This window comes from Oryctolagus cuniculus, chromosome 13, assembly GCF_051225735.1.
Source record: "Oryctolagus cuniculus isolate XC-2025 breed Fujian yellow rabbit chromosome 13, ASM5122573v1, whole genome shotgun sequence".
In the NCBI taxonomy this organism is placed as follows: domain Eukaryota; kingdom Metazoa; phylum Chordata; class Mammalia; order Lagomorpha; family Leporidae; genus Oryctolagus; species Oryctolagus cuniculus.
Genome location: NC_142879.1, coordinates 72,984,017 through 73,001,190, shown reverse-complemented (window position 1 = coordinate 73,001,190; position 17,174 = coordinate 72,984,017). Strand labels below are relative to the sequence as shown.

The 17,174-nt window shown below is 41.3% G+C and overlaps 2 protein-coding genes across 4 annotated transcripts in view; one reads left to right on the top strand and one right to left on the bottom strand.

Moving 5' to 3' along the window:
* The window catches only part of CELF2 (CUGBP Elav-like family member 2), a 939,267-nt gene that overhangs the window by 81,141 nt on the left and 840,952 nt on the right, over window positions 1-17,174 (top strand). The gene's annotated exons all lie outside the window — the stretch shown is intronic.
* The window catches only part of LOC149122668 (uncharacterized), a 78,924-nt gene that overhangs the window by 19,867 nt on the left and 41,883 nt on the right, over window positions 1-17,174 (bottom strand). The gene's annotated exons all lie outside the window — the stretch shown is intronic.

Here is a 17,174-nt window from a genome sequence, read left to right as displayed (position 1 = left end):
TTGGGAAGCCTGCATCCCATATTGGAGTACCTGGATTCAAGTCCCAGATCTCTTATGATTCCAGCATCCTGCTAATGTGCACCTTGGGAAGTATCTACATGATGGTTCACATACTTGGGTACCACCTACACAGGAAACCTGGATTTAATTCCTGGCTCCTGGCTTTAGTGTGAACCAGCCTTCTCTGTTGTGGGTATTTGGGGGAATGAACCAGCAGGTGGAAGATCTCTCTCTCTCTCTCTTTCTCTCTCTCTCTCTCTCTGTTTCTCTGCATTTTACATAAAAATAATTTTTTAAAAAATTAAAAGATGTTTATTTTGGTACAAAAAATTTGAAATCCATGTGTATGAGTGGTCTTTAAATAATTCATGGAAGATATGTATTATGATAAAAACATTTGCACCAAAATAAATATTTTTAAATTCCATTTAAATATTTTAAATTTAAATTTAAATTTAAATATTTTAAATTCCATTTCTGTGAACTTGCACGAGGGTCAAGAGATATTGAGCCAGGGATGCTAGTAGACCATTCAGGAAAAGATGTATGGTTAGTAGCAGAGACTCGGGGTCCTGGAGAGCGAGCAGCAGTGTACAGATACAGGCTTGGAAAACACTGGAAGATAATACTTGTATTTGTGAAAGTGAATGAGATCCCCAAAGAAGAGTACAAAGGTAAAAATAGTTCTACCTGTATCTTAGAAAAGTTAAAGATCTACTCTACAATAAACAAAACAGGACAATCTGGAAATGGGAAGAAAATCAAGATACTAGCATGTCACAGATATTTTGGATAGAGAAGACAGACTACAAGAGCACATGCTTTTGTGTGGTCCAAAAGAATCAGGGCAGGAAACATAAAAAGCAATTGTCTGCGACTCTTAGGAAACACTCCAATAAAACTGTAGAGATAGAAGCCAGATTCAAAGAGGTTAGGAGAACGTGTAATAAGGAAAAGCAGGCAGTAAGTATAGAAACACTTTTAAGAAGTTTAGGTAAAAAGAGGGGCAGAAAATAGCACCATGACTTGCAGCCACTCAGAGAACTTCCTTTAAAGTTGGGAGACCAAAGTATGTTTGTTGATGGGGGCCAAGAGTGCAAAAGGAGAAAATGATGGAGCCACTTTCCAACAAAATGAGGACAAACTAAGGTGAGGGACAGAGAGTTAGGTTAACTTGGGAGAGTCTCCTCCCTCTGAGCCAGAGGGAGAAAGGACAAAGGAAGAGAGATTTTATGATGGTTCACAAAACTGAAAATATGGACCTCATGACCGACTCAATTGCTCTCCCGTTGCTCGTCTGTAGTTCTGGGTCTATCTCCTCCCTTTTCCCAGATGTCAGGTAAAACGCTACCTTGGAGAAGAAAAGAATGTGCTCACTTTTAAGGAATGTCTCTTAGAAAATCAAGAGGTCATTCTAACATTGCTATGGTCTGAAAAGATTACTGTACTTCAAGAAAAAAGAAGGCAGCTTAATTCTTTCCCCCTCACTGGATTAGGTAAAATGTAGAATATTGAATACTTAAAGAAACCTTGACAAATCCTCTTTTAAAACAAGATAGTGTTAAAATAAATGTGTGTCTGTATATGCAAATATGATGAGTTAATTAGTGTAAAACCATAGAACTTCTTAATAGGAACAGTTTTCAGGAGAAGAATGAAAATGAGTTTTCTGTAATCCCATTACATCAGCCTAATTTATGTTTGTAAAGATGCTATTTTACCTACCATTTGAATCACTTCAGTAGAGATGGAGAGAGATATTATGGCAATAGCCAAAAAGATGAGACCAAATGTTGAGCAGATGAAATCAACCTCGGCTTATTAGCCATCGGTATTCACAGACTGGGACAGGAGGACGGTGCAGGACACACGAGGCTCCACTGCAGGTACACCTGGGAGCAGACTGACAGTTACAGGTTGTGAGAGTCAAGCTTTATATTGGGTCCCACAGGAGGTTGTGATTGGCTTGTTTGAGTAATTCTGCAGGTCAGCAGAGGATGGAGACCCACTGCTTAGAGGTTAGGAGGAGCAGTACCTGATCTCTTTGGTAAGGAAAGTCGTTTGGTGAGGGGACCTTATCCGCAGGAGCAGAATGGGGAGGGTAGCTGGTGGGTAGGGCACTAGGGACCCTCCCAATTTTTACCAGATGCAGAGGCAATACCTTATATTGAGCCTTAACTGGAGACCTTATACCACACCAACCACGTGAGCAAATCTGTACAATAAGTAGCCACATTACAATGGGATTGTGTTGTAGTTTGTGGCGGCATCAGCATTTCGTCATTGTTGGCAGAGGCAGGGGCCTACAGGAAAGCTTTTGGAGTCTTACTGGCATCTGAAATGTTCCTTACTGAGGTGCGGTTGAGGATCTCAAACCACAGGTGTGACGTCAGTTCTGTGTCTGACAACACTGGATCTTACAGCTTGATCTGATGTTGACTCCACAAATGGGACCCCTGGTTCTCCTGGCATAGGGTTCCAGGGTCCCAGCATCTCACAAGGGAGCAGGGTCGTTGCAGGCTGATGATGGGAGCAGCCAGCAAATGAAACCACGCCAATTATTAGATATCAGGAAGCAGTTGGTATAAACAAGTGTTTACTGGACGACCGAAGGGTGAAAAACGAATACTAATCACAGAAGATAAATGAGCAGCATGAAAGAGTCAGGGCTGAAGAAGCTACGGGTAGCTGCTGAAATGATTAAAAATGCAGAAGATTAGAGAAGGAACCCTGTAGCAGGAACCAGACCTCTGGGTAGTGCGAAGGGCTCTGGAAGGGGGTGAGTAATGAAAGGGGCTCTGTAAGTGTAGAAAAACCAAGAGCAAATTAGACAAACCAGATCCAGTTATTGCTGCTGCTATGCCTGGAACAAAATGCCTAGGCCAGCCGGGGTGGAACGTTAAAGATGCCTTGAGGCTTTGGGGAAGGTGAATCTAACAAGGGGGAGGAAGAAAGTCCTTCCTTCTTTGGGCCTCCCAGTCTCCCCTCTGGGGAACAGAAGAGTTTGTGAGCTGCCTGCCCAAACAGAGATGTAAACCAGCTTTCTGGGAATCACAGCAAAAAGGTTCAGGGGAGGCGGGATTTGGGTCTGAAAGCCAACAGCTCCAGGATGTGCACAGGCGTGTTTAGAAGCATAGGGACAGCAACAAAGGAAACTAACACAGCATTTCAAAGATCGCAAAGATCCCCTTTCCCTTACAAGTAGGGGCTTAGGGTAAGGACACAAAGGGAAAGACACCTACTGTGTATTTAAAAGTTGTGAATGAAGGAAGTTCTAGAATATAGTCCATCTTCTTTACAAACCTCCTAGACACTGGCTTGAAACGTGCAACCCTGGGATGACACAGAGCTCCACCCTGGCCCATGAGGGGACCTCGCAGGCAGAGACTGGACAACCCAGTGCACGTGTTGCTCACTTCACATCCCCAGGAACAAATGAGCATTTCCCATGCCTTGGTCCCAGAGAAAAGGCCTGGCAGAATCTGAAAGTAGGCATGGAGCCGTGGGGCGGAGTGTGTTCAGTTTCCAGCAGTGTATGCAGTGCAAGTAGAGGGATGCTTTGGCTCCAAGGAGTCTTCATGGAATGGGGGGGCTATGCCAATGAGGGCAGAACAGAGCCCTCCAAAGTACAAGCACTAGGGGCAGGGCAGCAGCTGTAGCCACCCTTAGGCAAAGCGACCAAAGGGAGAGAGGAATCACCAGAAAGCAGTGGGAGCATTCGTGGGAATGGGTTATCCAACAGAAGCTTGGCCTGCAGGAGAGGAAAGACCCCACCAACCAACCATCTCCTGGGTATGGAGGTAAGCAGATAATGTCCCCCCCACTTCTCCTCCTCGCCCCCTTATCTGCCATGGGCTGCCTCCAACCCAAAGCCAAGGCACGAGCCAGCCCAGATATTGCAGCCCCGGAGCTCAACCTTCTGGTTCACAAGCAGATGGAAAAGGTGGGAGAGTTAGAAGGTGCCCCTGGTGTCCCCATCTCTCCAATCCTTCCTGCTTCCAGTGCTTGCCCCTGCCTGCCCTCCTGGCCTTCATCCAGCATCTGTCACCAGGATCTCCAAGTGTTACCTTCCAGTGCCCCACCCACCCACATCCAGGAATCCCAGCCAGTTCCTGGCATAATCAGGTACCAACTTTCTGGCCTGAAACGCAGAAGAGCTGAGTAATACTTTGGTATTGAGACCAGATGACCTTGAAACTGTGAGGTGTGCAAAGCATGGAGAAATTGCTGGAAAAAAAGATATGTCAAGGGGAGAAGATCATCACACTGACCATATACTACTGTCTTTTGTTCCCCTCCTCCACGCCCCCACTCCCACCCCAGTCTTGAGCTAGAAGGAAGCACATTATTCTCTTGGTCTCTTGGCATCCCTCTTAGTTCTCATTTTCATTTTTTTCTTAAGTTTTTTTTTTTTTTGAGTGACATCATTTTAAGGAAGAAATAGAATATGAATAGACATAATAACTAGCAGCAGGAAAGTACAAAGTAGCACAGTGCAGGGCTGATAACCCCTCATAGCAGAATCAACCAGGTACTTTATAAAATGCTGACTTCTGCTCCACTCTCCAGGCTTCTAGCACCAGCCCTGAAGCAATTCTTAAGAATCACTCAGGAGCTGGTTGAGCACCGGTGCTAGAGTTACAGAGTAGCTCAGAGATTTAGAGAAGTCTTCTTTCCCTCTCTGAGCCTTATTTCCTCATTTACGGAGAGAAAAGGCAACAGCACTGCATTAGTCCATTTTATAGCATCGTAACAAGATATCTGAGGCAGGTACCTTCATGAAGAAAAGAGTTTTGTTTTGAATCACAGTTCTGGAGCCTGGGGGTGGGGGAGAAGGTCAAAAGCCCACATCTGGGCCAGCATTGTGGTGTAGCAGGTAAAGTTGCCGCCTGCAGTGCCGGCATCCTATATGAGCATCGGTTCAAGGCCCGCCTGCCCCACTTCTGATCCAGCTCTCTGCTATGGTCTGGGAAAGCAGTAGAAGATGGCGCAAGTCCTTGGGCCCCTGCACCTGTGTGGGAGACCCAGAAGAAGCTCCTGGCTCCTGGCTTCCGATCAGCACAGCTCTGGCCACTGCAGCCAATTGAGGAGTGAACCAGTGGATGGAAGGCCTCTCTCTCTCTCTCTCTGCCTCTCCTTCTCTCTCTTTGTATAACTCTGACTTTCAAATAAATAAATAAATAAAAGCTCACATCTACTGATGTGTTTTTGCTAGCACAAGTCCAAGGTGGTTCTGGGCATCCCATGGCAAGACACAGGAAGCATAGCCGTGCACGTGTGCGTGTGTAGTGGGGGGATCTATCTCCCTTTTATAAAGCTACCAAGACTCAATCATAGGGGCTTCATACTAATGACCTTATCTAATTCTAACTGCCTCTTTTCAGAAGCCTCATCTCTAAACACCATGGTCAAATTAAGACCTCACAATGGAGGTTCAACTCCAGCCCAGTTCAGGAGGACATACCATATATAAGCTGTAACAGGCACCTGTTCTTCAGGCTTTCAGAAAGTACCTAAAGAAATAATGCTAGTCCGAGAACTCGACACAATCTTTGTCATCATTACAGATAGTAGTTTCAGTTTAGCTCTGCGTCTTTACAGGATTGGTCCTAACCTTAGAAAGTATCTCAATGTATTTGAATAAACCAGGATCCCCCCTCTCTCTTCCACTTTGGAAATTTAATCATCCATGAGAGCTTAATCCATCACAATTGCAGCACAAGAAGTTGGGGCAGGTGTCTCACCCGTCTGCTCAGAGGGCACATAAAGAGGCAGAAGGGCACAATCCCTGAATCAGGGACCCCTGACATTTGACCATTGTATCTAAATGGAAGTCTCTGGAACTCCAATCCTTTGGGGATTTTGATTCCTAACCGGCATCGCTACCACTTTTATTCAGCTTGCATTGAGAACACCTCCCAGTTAGAAATTGTACCACCGGGTATTAGAACTCTGTGCAAAGTCCATCACTGAAAAAGGCTGAGGCATAATAGAACACATTTGAAATGGCTCAGCAAATACACATGTTCAGTTACAGAAGCTTTCAAAGTAAATGACTTGGCTACTTGAAGCAGAATGTAAGAAAATAAGCCAGACTAAATAAGAGAATCTTTTTTAGGTTTTTATTTCTTTTCCCTTGAGTGCTCAGGGAAGACTGCCAGGTATGGTAGCAAAATTGGGGGAAACATATTTTTCCAATAGAGGTAAAGGGAAAACTCGATTTCCAAACTCCTTTTTTCTTTTTTTTTAAAAAAAGATATCTATACCTCAACTCTTTCCAACAAAATACTTGAGGGAGCTAGTAATTCCTCTTTCCCCTGTGTCTCAACTTTGAGTTGGGTTTAAGAACCTTGAGATTTCTCTTGCTGGAGGCATCATTCCTCCACTGGGTGAAGAGGGACTTCAAGGTGAAGTTGAATTCTGTATCTCAGTCCAGATTGCTTCATTGAAAAATCTGGAAGCATGCACATCAGCCCCCACAGCATAACACGTGTACCCGAAACCCAACATCCAAGGAACAGGTTCAATTTCAAGTGAGACAAAGGACTCCATGCTCCTGGCTTACACACATTATCCTTATCTCCTGCACGCAGTCCTGCACTTGGGCTCAGAAACCAAGTTTCTCTCAGGGACTTTTTTGCTCTAGGGGCTGTTCACAATAGTCACCGAGAGAACTCTCATGCTAGCCTATCTTCCAGCAAAGCATCTAAGCTGGGTTTACCTTTTGCCAGAGCAAAGGGGCCTTTTAAATCCCTAACCTGTAGAAGACCTGACTACCCACACAGTGACTCATGACTAAATAGGAGGTTACGGAACAGCGGGACAGCAAAGGTTGATCCTCTTGATCTGAATCGGTGCATGCTACAAGTGATAAATTTGTCAGATAGTTCTCTGATGAACTGAAGCAGGAAAACTGTGCAGAGAGCACCAGGTTCTTCCAGGAGAAGGGGGCCCATCAACTGCCACCAATGAGTAGAAGAAATGGGACTTCCCTGATGGCCCCCACTCTGAAAGTCCTGGGCTCCTGAGGTGGATGGAGTTCATGTGTCCTGCATTCTCATGCATCCTTCCCCACAACTGCACACACACCAGACAGAATTAACTACTGTTATCCCACCCTAACTTCTAAGCGTCCATCCTATGCCTGGCCTTCCTAGTGTCCATTGTCGTTTGTACCCATTTCATCACTCAGAAGGACCCAACACATGAAGCCTCTCTCAAAGACGGTGATGTCAAGTAGATGGGAAACTTTGTAAGCTAAGCAAACTTCAATGTTAATTCAAGTTCTGAGTAAAGGTCAACATGTTTATGTGCTGCCTCTTTCAGATAGGGCTTATGTTTTCATTAGGTTTACACTTGATACAGGTCAAAAGAAAGGACATTGAACTTGTACAGAGCTGATAAAGATAGCTGCTATCAACATACCAGCTAGTATAACACTCCAAGTGATTTGATGGCTATCCAGTAATCTGTCATATCTGCTTTATGAGACAAAGCCAGTTATCATTCCCATTTTACAGATGAGGAAACTGATATCTACATTCAAGCACAATACATGAGCATTGATATCTAAATTCAAGCACAAGTTAGCATTGTTTCAAACAGGGACAACACCATAGGGGGGAAATAATATAGAGGCAAATGAAGGCCAATAGCCAAATGAAAACAAACCAAAGCTACTTATTCAAAGCTTGCTATAACAAAGGAGAAAGCCTCTTAGTATTTTTTGTTTGTTTGTTCTACTTAATACTTTTGGTTGAATACTGTAATCAATACACAATTCTTCTTAAGTGCTGAAACTTAACTGAAAAGTGATCGCTGTTAAATGTAAGAGTGGGAATAAGAGAGGGAAGAGATGTGCAATTCGGGACATGCTCAAGCTGACTTACCTCAAACGGTAGAGTTAGAAACATACCAGGGGATTCCAATTCAATCCCATCAAGGTGGCATGTACCAATGCCATCTCACTAGTCCCAGTGATCAATTTCTGTTCACAACTGATCATAATGATAGGACTAAGAACCAAAGGGATCACAGAAACAAGAATAGTGTCTGCAAATACTAGCTGATAGAATAAAAAAGGGAGAGAATGATCCAACATGGGAAGTGAGATACACAGCAGACCCATAGAATGGCAGATGTCCTAAACAGCACTCTGGCCTCAGAATCAGCCCTTAAGGCATGCAGATCTGGCTGAAAAGCCCATGAGATTATTTCAGGCATGGAAAGCCAAGACACTCTGTGGGGGGGGGGGGGAACCTAAATGAAAGATCTCCACGAGTGAGATCCCAGTGGAAAGAACAGGTCATCAAAGAAGGAGGTACCTTTCTCTGAAGGGAGGAGAGAACTTCCAATTTGACCATGGCCTTGTCTAAATATGATCAGAGTCAGTGAACTCAGGGGGCTTCCATAGCCTTGGCAGCTCATGACAAGAGCCTTGGGTGATTATTGACGCCATAAACAAGAGTTTCAATTTGTTAAGTCAACAACAGGAGTCACTGTGCACTTACTCCTCATGTAGGATCTCTGTCCTTAGTGTGCTGTACATTGAGATTTAATGCTATAACTAGTACTCAAACAGTATTTTTCACTTTATGTTTCTGTGTGGGAGCAAACTGTTGAAATCTTTACTTAATGTATGCTAAACTGATCTTCTGTATATAAAGAGAATCGAAAATGAATCTTGATGTGAATGGAAGGGGAGAGGGAGTGGGAAAGGGGAGGGTTGCGGGTGGGAGGGACGTTATGGGTGGGAAGCCATTGTAATCCATAAGCTGTACTTTGGAAATTTATATTCATTAAATAAAAGTTTGAAAGCAAAAAAAAAAAAAGGGGGGGGGGATGCGAAGCTGAGTAGCAGGGGCTGAATCATGCAATCCAGTATTTTATGTAGATGTCTAAAAAAGCCGCTTACCTGCTATACCAAATGCCAGGATCAACCTAGCTTTCTCGTAGTTCTTAAATTTATTATTAATAAAATCAATATATAATATCTAGTATGTTCTCACAATCAGTAAATCCTCATGTTAACTTTTCAACAATGTATTTTTTTGTAAAAAGTTTCAATTTTATATTATCAATATGTTAAAATGCATCCAATTAAACTTTAAAAAAAAAAAAACAAAGGAGAAAGCCAGGATCTCATGCTTGCATTTTGCCAGATATTCAAAATAGGAATGAAAGAGCTTTTGATGGAAAAAAAGAGAAGACTTCAGATGGCTTTGAATGGAGGCTATTGGTGTGCGGAGACTATAAGTGGGCTAACTACAACCACAATATCCCGGTGATAAGTGAACTCTCTCTGTTCATTTATCGGGTTCCTTCCTAAGTTGGAAGCAGGGACAAATAAGGGGAATCTATCAGTTATTGATCAAGGCATGGACACTTCAGGCTGATTGTTTATCAGAGGTGTTATTTGGGTTCCTGGATAATTATGAGAAATAGTCTGACTTCCAGCAAGTCTGACATACACATAGTTGGCTTCTGTCACTCCTGGTTGAGTTTCCTGGGCCTGTGACTATGTTATGGGAGACATGGCGGTGGAGTAAATATTACCCCAGTTCTTTGTCTCATATGCAAGAAGAATTTCCGATTAGACAAGGCAAAGATTTAAAACCAAGATTTCTTAGATTCAGAGACCTCCATCTAGAGTAGCTTGGATGGGGGCTCCAAGAGAGGCAAAACCCAAAGGGACTGGTGGTACTGGGGTTTTAAAGCACAATTTTTGGGAGAAAAAACTTATCAGCTTGACATTCAGTTATGAGGCAGGGACAAAACCCATGAAAAAACCTGATTTGCAATATTTTTTAACGCATTCTGGCTTGCTCAGGATAAAACAAAAGAGCAATCTCAAGGGTGGGAAACCTAATTTGTTTTACAGCAAACTGGGAGCTCCAAAGGGGTGGAGCCATCACTCCCTTGCTATTCTCTTGGTAAGATTGGAAATTCCTTAGGAAGTAGGACAGGTACTTTTGATCTTGCTAAAGATAACTTTTGGGGAACAATGCATTTGACACCCTAAATTTCCCTGGGGCCAACCTGAATACCTGTTAACCAGTCTGACTCCTCACAACTACATATTGTGGGTCAGAAGTCTGTTTTTTATGGATAGCCTAGCCATTGTCATATTGAGTTTTCAATCTTTCAGGCAGAGGAGTCTTTTGGAATCATTCAGCTCCCGGGGAGAGGTGTCCTCCCAGCTGACAACAGGTTCTCTGCTGAAGCAGGTTTCTGAATTCAGCTGGGGATTTGATTTCTGGCAAACATGTGTCTATTGGGTTCCCTGGTGCTGATGCCTCCTATACTGTTTAATGTCTGTCTGGTGATACAGAGTGAAGGGGCAGAGAAACTATTAGTCTCCTCCATAATCAGATCCCAGGGTAAACTGTTAAAGGTTGACCAAGGTCATGGTTGGCAAAGAAGAAGGGGAGATTGTTCTTTTTCCATTTCATATGCCTCAGCTAAAAATGCACATGCCCTCCCCACTGGAGCATAAATGAACTAGAGGTTCCCCAACCTGGCCCACCTATTGTTCCCACAGGCTGAGGTCCTCTTCAGCAGCTGGTGACCTGCATGGAGCCCTATGACCTTGCTTTGTGCTAACAGATGGTTCTGTTTTTAAGAGAATAGGCACATTGCAGAGCAACTCAAACATAAATAACACAGGTAGTCAATAATTTTTTTCCTGAGTATCAGCTCCATTCTTGTGATAAAAGCAGTAGACTATGATGCCCCCTGCCTTTAGAGAGATCATCGTCTTTTGTGTGAGATACTGTTTTTCTTTGACTTCAGAGAATGATAAACAAATTCAACACTAAGCATCTAGCGAGTTTTGCCTTGAGAAATACATGAACCCCTAATGAGATATGGCTCTAGTTGTGATTTTATTGCCTCTTCCTAACATGCAGTTAATATGAAAGTGCTTGCTTTGGGGGCCCTGAATCAATTATGGGCCCACAACAACTAGAGGTATATGTTCTAAAGAGGTTAAAGGCGTTGAATACTGGATTAAAGGAATGCCACCTCTATCTGTTAACATCCTGATGCAGAAAATGCCACTGGCCAATATTAAAATTGGCATAGAGTAAAAAATGAGACAATGGCTCCTTTCAGCCACCAGAGGCACACAGCCCCAGAGGCAAATTCCCCACTGGCAGTGCAGGTGAAATGTTGATGAAGGCATGTGGTGTTTGGGCAAAGCCATTATCTCCTTCTCTTCATCTGCCAGGTTGGAGACCCGAGAAAGGCTCACAGGGGAACAGATGGATGGGAGGAGTGTGCTGTGACATGCATCCATGCAGCAAGGATAGTGTGATAAACCCTGGTTCTGACCATCGAGTCACCACTTAGACAAGTGACATTCAGCAGATAGCTTCCCACTCTGAGCATCAGTGGAAATTATATCTAACAGATATTTGTGTATAGATTTGTGTGTAGACATGAACAAGTGATTTAAAACAAAAATATGATAGTGTACTACTACCAGTATTATCTACTTAAATGACGGCAGGATAAGCTAACTCATTATACTTTCCCTCATTAATGGGAGATTAGGAAAGGAATAAGCTTAAAGTTTTTTAGATATGTTATCAAGAGACACTCTTGACAGTATTATCGTTAACTTCTCGCCAAAAACTTTGAGGGGAGAGAGAAGAGCATTTTCCTTTCAGAAGCCACATATACAGCAGAAAAAGAGTAAGAGACTGCTCACCAATAAGAATTGAAACAAACCTGAACATCCCTTCCAAAGGCATATGTAAAACCATTGCCTGACACGATATTCTACAGGTGAGGCAAGAAACCTCACCAGTCTTTCTGGGACCTTTGTATATATATCTAGTCTTCTACATCTTAAAAAAAATATTTTCTCCAAAGTCACCTTTAAGTTCTTAAGCCTGAAGTGCCTAGATTCCTAATCACTGTAATATACACATCGCAACAGGTTTTCTGTTTCTTTGATATACACATGGAGCTAAGCAATCAGCCCACGCAACTCCTCAGCGCTTCTCAAGCACTTGATAAATAAGGTGAGAGAGCACAATAAAACCTGTAAGATTATGCTTTCTATTTTTAACGCAAAGATACCCATTTCTAACTGAAAGTATTCCTTTGTGATTTCTGAAAGCCAGACTTTATCTATGGAGATGCAGGTTGGCAGGGGCGTGTTTGTGTGTGTGCACGCGTTTGTGTGTGTGCACACGTTTGTGTGTGTGTGTGTGAATGGAAGGAAATGCAATTGTAAATTCTAACTCAAGTTATAGCCCTTATTCTTAGATATAAACATTCCACTTAATCTAGTATGGCTGAAAATCCCATAACTGGATTAACTGGATTTCTGCCTACAATCAAAAGAAACCCAAACAAGGCTCACTTCAAAAGAAATGACACCAAGTATGCTACTCTAAGGAATTCCTCTAAAGATGCTCTATTTAATGAAAAAGATAACCCATCACATTAACAACTAGATGATCACCCATTGAATTTTTCTGCAAAACACACACACACACGTACACAGCCACACAAAAAAAAAATATGCATTGGCTACATTTCTTAATTTCAAATTTTATTAGTTTTCTATTATGTTCAAAGTAGATAAATACATATCTTGCTATTTTCCACAATGCTACATAAATACATGATCTTAGTAAAGGTACCTTTCAAGAAGAAGATACTTCCTAAAAGAGCAAATAATCTCAATTATGTCAAGTAAGGTAGTGAAGACACTAGATGCAACATTTTGCATTGCATTCAGAAATAATAACGGCAATGCATGAATTCTGGCAGAAGCAGATTTTAAATGAAGAGCATATCAAAAGAAAGCCATGTCATTGGTTAAAAGCACCAAGACACACGGGGATACCTACTGGGAAGAGTTGTGGGAGGAAATGTGTAGTTGTAGCTGTGTTCCTGGAGAAAGGCAACAATCTAGAGAAAGGTATAGAGAACAGTCTTGTACTGAAACCCCTCAGGATATAAGATGACATTGACAACCATCAGAGAAAGGAATTAGACAAGCACTTTTTCAAATTATTCCAATCTAAGGCACTTAGCACCAGTAATCCATTCAAGACAGCTTTAGATGTTCAGAGGCTATGCATCCTCAGCTATCTACAATAAACACTAAAGCTGTTCCTACAGACATCCATCCAGCATTAGTTAGTGTTACACTAACTAATTCACAGTATAGGATAATGTGACTGTCATTAGCAAATACTCTCTATATTGCTAATGAAACCTACTGAATTTCGATATCTAGAAATGGCTTAGCAGATGCTTTTGTTCAGGGTTCAGATTGATCTCCCTTTTGAGAGTTCATTCCGATTTGGGTTAATTTGAACTGGTGGGTGCCAGTTTCAGGGAGAGAGTTTCATGGTCACTGATGAGTTTCAAACTGTGACAGTCAGGTAGACAAATTCTGTATCTTTAATGGTAAACTGAGAACATTAACTGGTTTTAACAAGTTGAGTGAGTTAATGTCACAACACCTCCACTCAGTATGGACATGTTCTGAAGGGTAGTGAGCCAGCCCATTTAGATAAATTACAGGTCATAATTATTCTTTGGTCAACCCACAATATTTTAGAATGGATTTATATGTTGTAGGTGAATCATTGTTCTGACTTTGGTCATTAAAGGACACTTGAAATAATCCTCAAGGAAAAAAAAAAGCAGACAGAAGGAAATACAAATACCTGATAGATATTTTTCCCCTTGAGTTTCCAGGATCCTCCTACTAATGAAAATGATTGTGTAGTGGAGAAGGAGTCTTAGGGAGACACTTGCTTGGAATCGTGATCCTATTCAAATACTTACCTATCAAGAAGTATCCATTACTAACTCCTCATTGTTTCACCCAACTTGTACCCCCACCTGTAGGCTCTCTAACCAGCCATGTTGTGTGTGGCATTGCTACTCCCACAATAATTACCTTATCAGTTCTACAAATTTTAGAAATATGGTTGGAAAAGCAGGAAATTTTACTGCCACTGATTTTGCCAGCTAAAGCATTAACAAGAGCTGGATATGACAGGACACATAAAAGCAAGCCCAGAAATAAGAATTCTTAAGCTTTATCTCTTTTCATGTCTTTTTAACATGCTATTTATCATTCTTGTATAGAATAGTTGCCTCTTTTGTCAGCAAGGGTCACTACCCATGTGTGAGCCACTTGCTCTCTCTGAAAATATCACCATTCCCTGATCTCTTTACCAAAAAATACCACTGTCTTTTTGTTATTAGAATACCCATCATGAGTAGGCTTATAGAGAAGTGTATTTTTGTCACCTCCATGAGAAATTCTCTCAATTTCCATTTTTCTGAAAACTTGATTCACCAACTAAGTAAAAGGATTGAACATTTTATTATTCTCTTTTATTCCTGAGCAAATTTGGCTCTGCTCTCTTTAAAATATCTATCATCATACTCTCTAAGCTAATAGTTTATCATAACACAGAATATAAGCGTAGTGCATGGATAAGTTTCATCATTCAGAGATAGCCAGCCACCTTTCATAAAACATACAACTCTCTTGAAATTTTTTTTAAAGACAGGATTTTATTTTTTTTTTAGATTTATTTATTTATTTGAAACTCAGAGTTACACAAAGAGAGGAGAGGCGGGGGGGGGGGGGTGGTCTTCCATCCTCTGGTTCACTCCCCAAATGGCCGCAATCAGCCAGAGCTGCGCCGATCCGAAGCCAGGAGCCAGGAGCTTCTTCCTGGTCATGTGGGTGCAGGGGCCCAAGGACTTAGGCCATCTTCTTTTGCTTTCCCAAGTCATAGTAAGGAGCTGGATTGGAAGAGGAGCAGCCGGGTCTTGAACTGGCACCCATATGGGATGCCAGAGCTTCAGGCCAGGGCATTAATCAGCTGCACAACAGTGCTGGCTCCTTGAAATTATTTTAAAATTACATTTAATGTGGTTAAATTTTTATTGTAATTTCAATATTATAGGAAGAAATGACATATACACCACTATAGTTTTAACGATTTGGGGACTATTTTAAGATTTACTTATGAGAGAAGTTGAACATTTTTTCATTTGATTATTATTTACAGTCCTTGCCTGTTTTCCTGCTGGATTATGTTTTTTTTGTTTGTTTTTTACTTTTTATTTGTTGAACTTTTTATTTAGTGGAGCCATGAAGTCTTTGATTATAATTTAAATTAAAAATGTTATTTCAAAATTTTTTAAAATAAAGAGAAAAGTAAACAAATACATATCCATTACAAAAAAAGAAAGAAAAGAAGGGAGGGAAGGGGGAGGGAAGGAGGAGGGAGGAAGAGATAAAGAGAGAGAGGAGAGAAAAGTAAAGAAAAGGGAAAAAAAGAAAAGGGAAGAAAAGAGAAGAGGAGAGGAGAGGAGAGGAGAGGAGAGGAGAGGAGAGGAGAGGAGAGGAGAGGAGAGGAGAGGAGAGGAGAAGTCAGGGCACTGTAGGTGAATAGAGCTGGAATGAACAGCCAAGGGCCAGGGTTTCCAGTCCCGGCATTAGCACTAATGAGTCCGTGACTGTGGACACATCATTTAATCTTTCTGAGCCCCAGTTCCCTAAGCTATTAAGCAAAGGGGGTGGACTAGAGACTCTCTAAGGCCTCTCCCAGCTCAATCATACAATCCTAAATCATTCATTGTCAACTTCTCTCCTTGTAATTACTACTGCAAGTATGCATTTTGTTGTGCTGTTTCCTCCTGGAGGGAATTTGTCATGGTCTCCTTTTAGATTTCAGCCTCCCATTCCCTAAACACTAAGATAGCCACTCAATACAGAAGGCAGTGATGGCTGGAGAGAGAGATCTGAACCGGGTTTACTAGCATAAACCCAGCCTAATAAGGACTCCTCTTTGTTTCAGTTGTGAAACAAACGTCCTGGTGAAGTCATTTTATATCTTTGTCATTTTTGAATTTTAAAGACTCAAAACTGAAGTTATTATTATTTTATAATTATGGAAATCACAAAAATGTTTTGCAAAAATATAATGTTATCATAAACAGTGGATGAATAATTTTTCCTTCAGCTAGATCCTGATTTCATATTTCCTGGAAAGTGTATCAGCGTTTCTCATCTCTCTCTTGAGTTTTGTTTTAAGTTATAGTTTTCATAAATAACTATATATCTTGTATATTATAATGATTTTTCATACATATACTGCCTTGAATTTTAAAAGTATGGTTGAGGAAGAATACATTATTTTTAATGACTAATAGAACAAATGAATGGAAATACATGGCTATTAACTCTCAAACAACACTTACGAAGGAGCCTTCATTTTAGATGGAAGTTAAAGGATGTGAGTGTCTATTTAGCTCTTGCTCTCTGTAACGGGGGCTAAAGTGGTGCAAAGGACTGAGCAAAGAACAATAGCAGGCTTAGGTTTCATTTCATGGAGCAGAAAGTCATGCACTGTGAATGAGAATTCTTTTGCTTTCTGGTTCTATGACCTTAGGTAAATTATTTAACTACTTTGACCTTCAAGTTCTCATTTATAAAATGGATGGATATGGGGAGCTAGAGAAGATGTCTCAGGTGGTATTTTTTTTTGTTTAATCTTTTTTCAATTTTATTTAAGGAATACAACTTGAATTTTATTTAAGGAATACAAAATTACAAATTTAATATATACAAATTTGGAAACATGGTGATTCTTCCCTCTGCTACCTCCCTCCTTCCCATACTCTTACCCTTCTTCCTCCTCCCTCTCCCATTCCCATTCTTATTTTTTACAAAGATCTATTTTTTGTTAATTTTATACTCATAAGATTACACTAAGTAGAAAGTTTACCAAATAGTACAAAGAAAAAAAAAAGAACAAAAATAAACCAAAAAACATTGTTCCTCAACAGTCAAGACGAGTGCTGCTCAAAATCATCACATCTCAAAATACTACAGACATGGTGGCTTAAAGAATAGGATTTATTTTTTTGCAGCTGTGGAGGTTATAAATCTGAGGTCAAAGTGTGACCACGTTTGCTTTCTCTTGAGGCATCTTCCCACAGATTGCTGCCTCCTGCCTGGGTCCTCATGCCATCTTCCTTCTGTGCTTGTCTGCATCCTATTCCCTTCTTAAAATAACTGTTGGGTAGGGCCCACTCTGAAGACCTCATTTCCATCTAATCACCACTTTAAAGAACTTAGCTTCGAATCCAGTCACATTCTGGGGTTAGGAGTTCAACATATG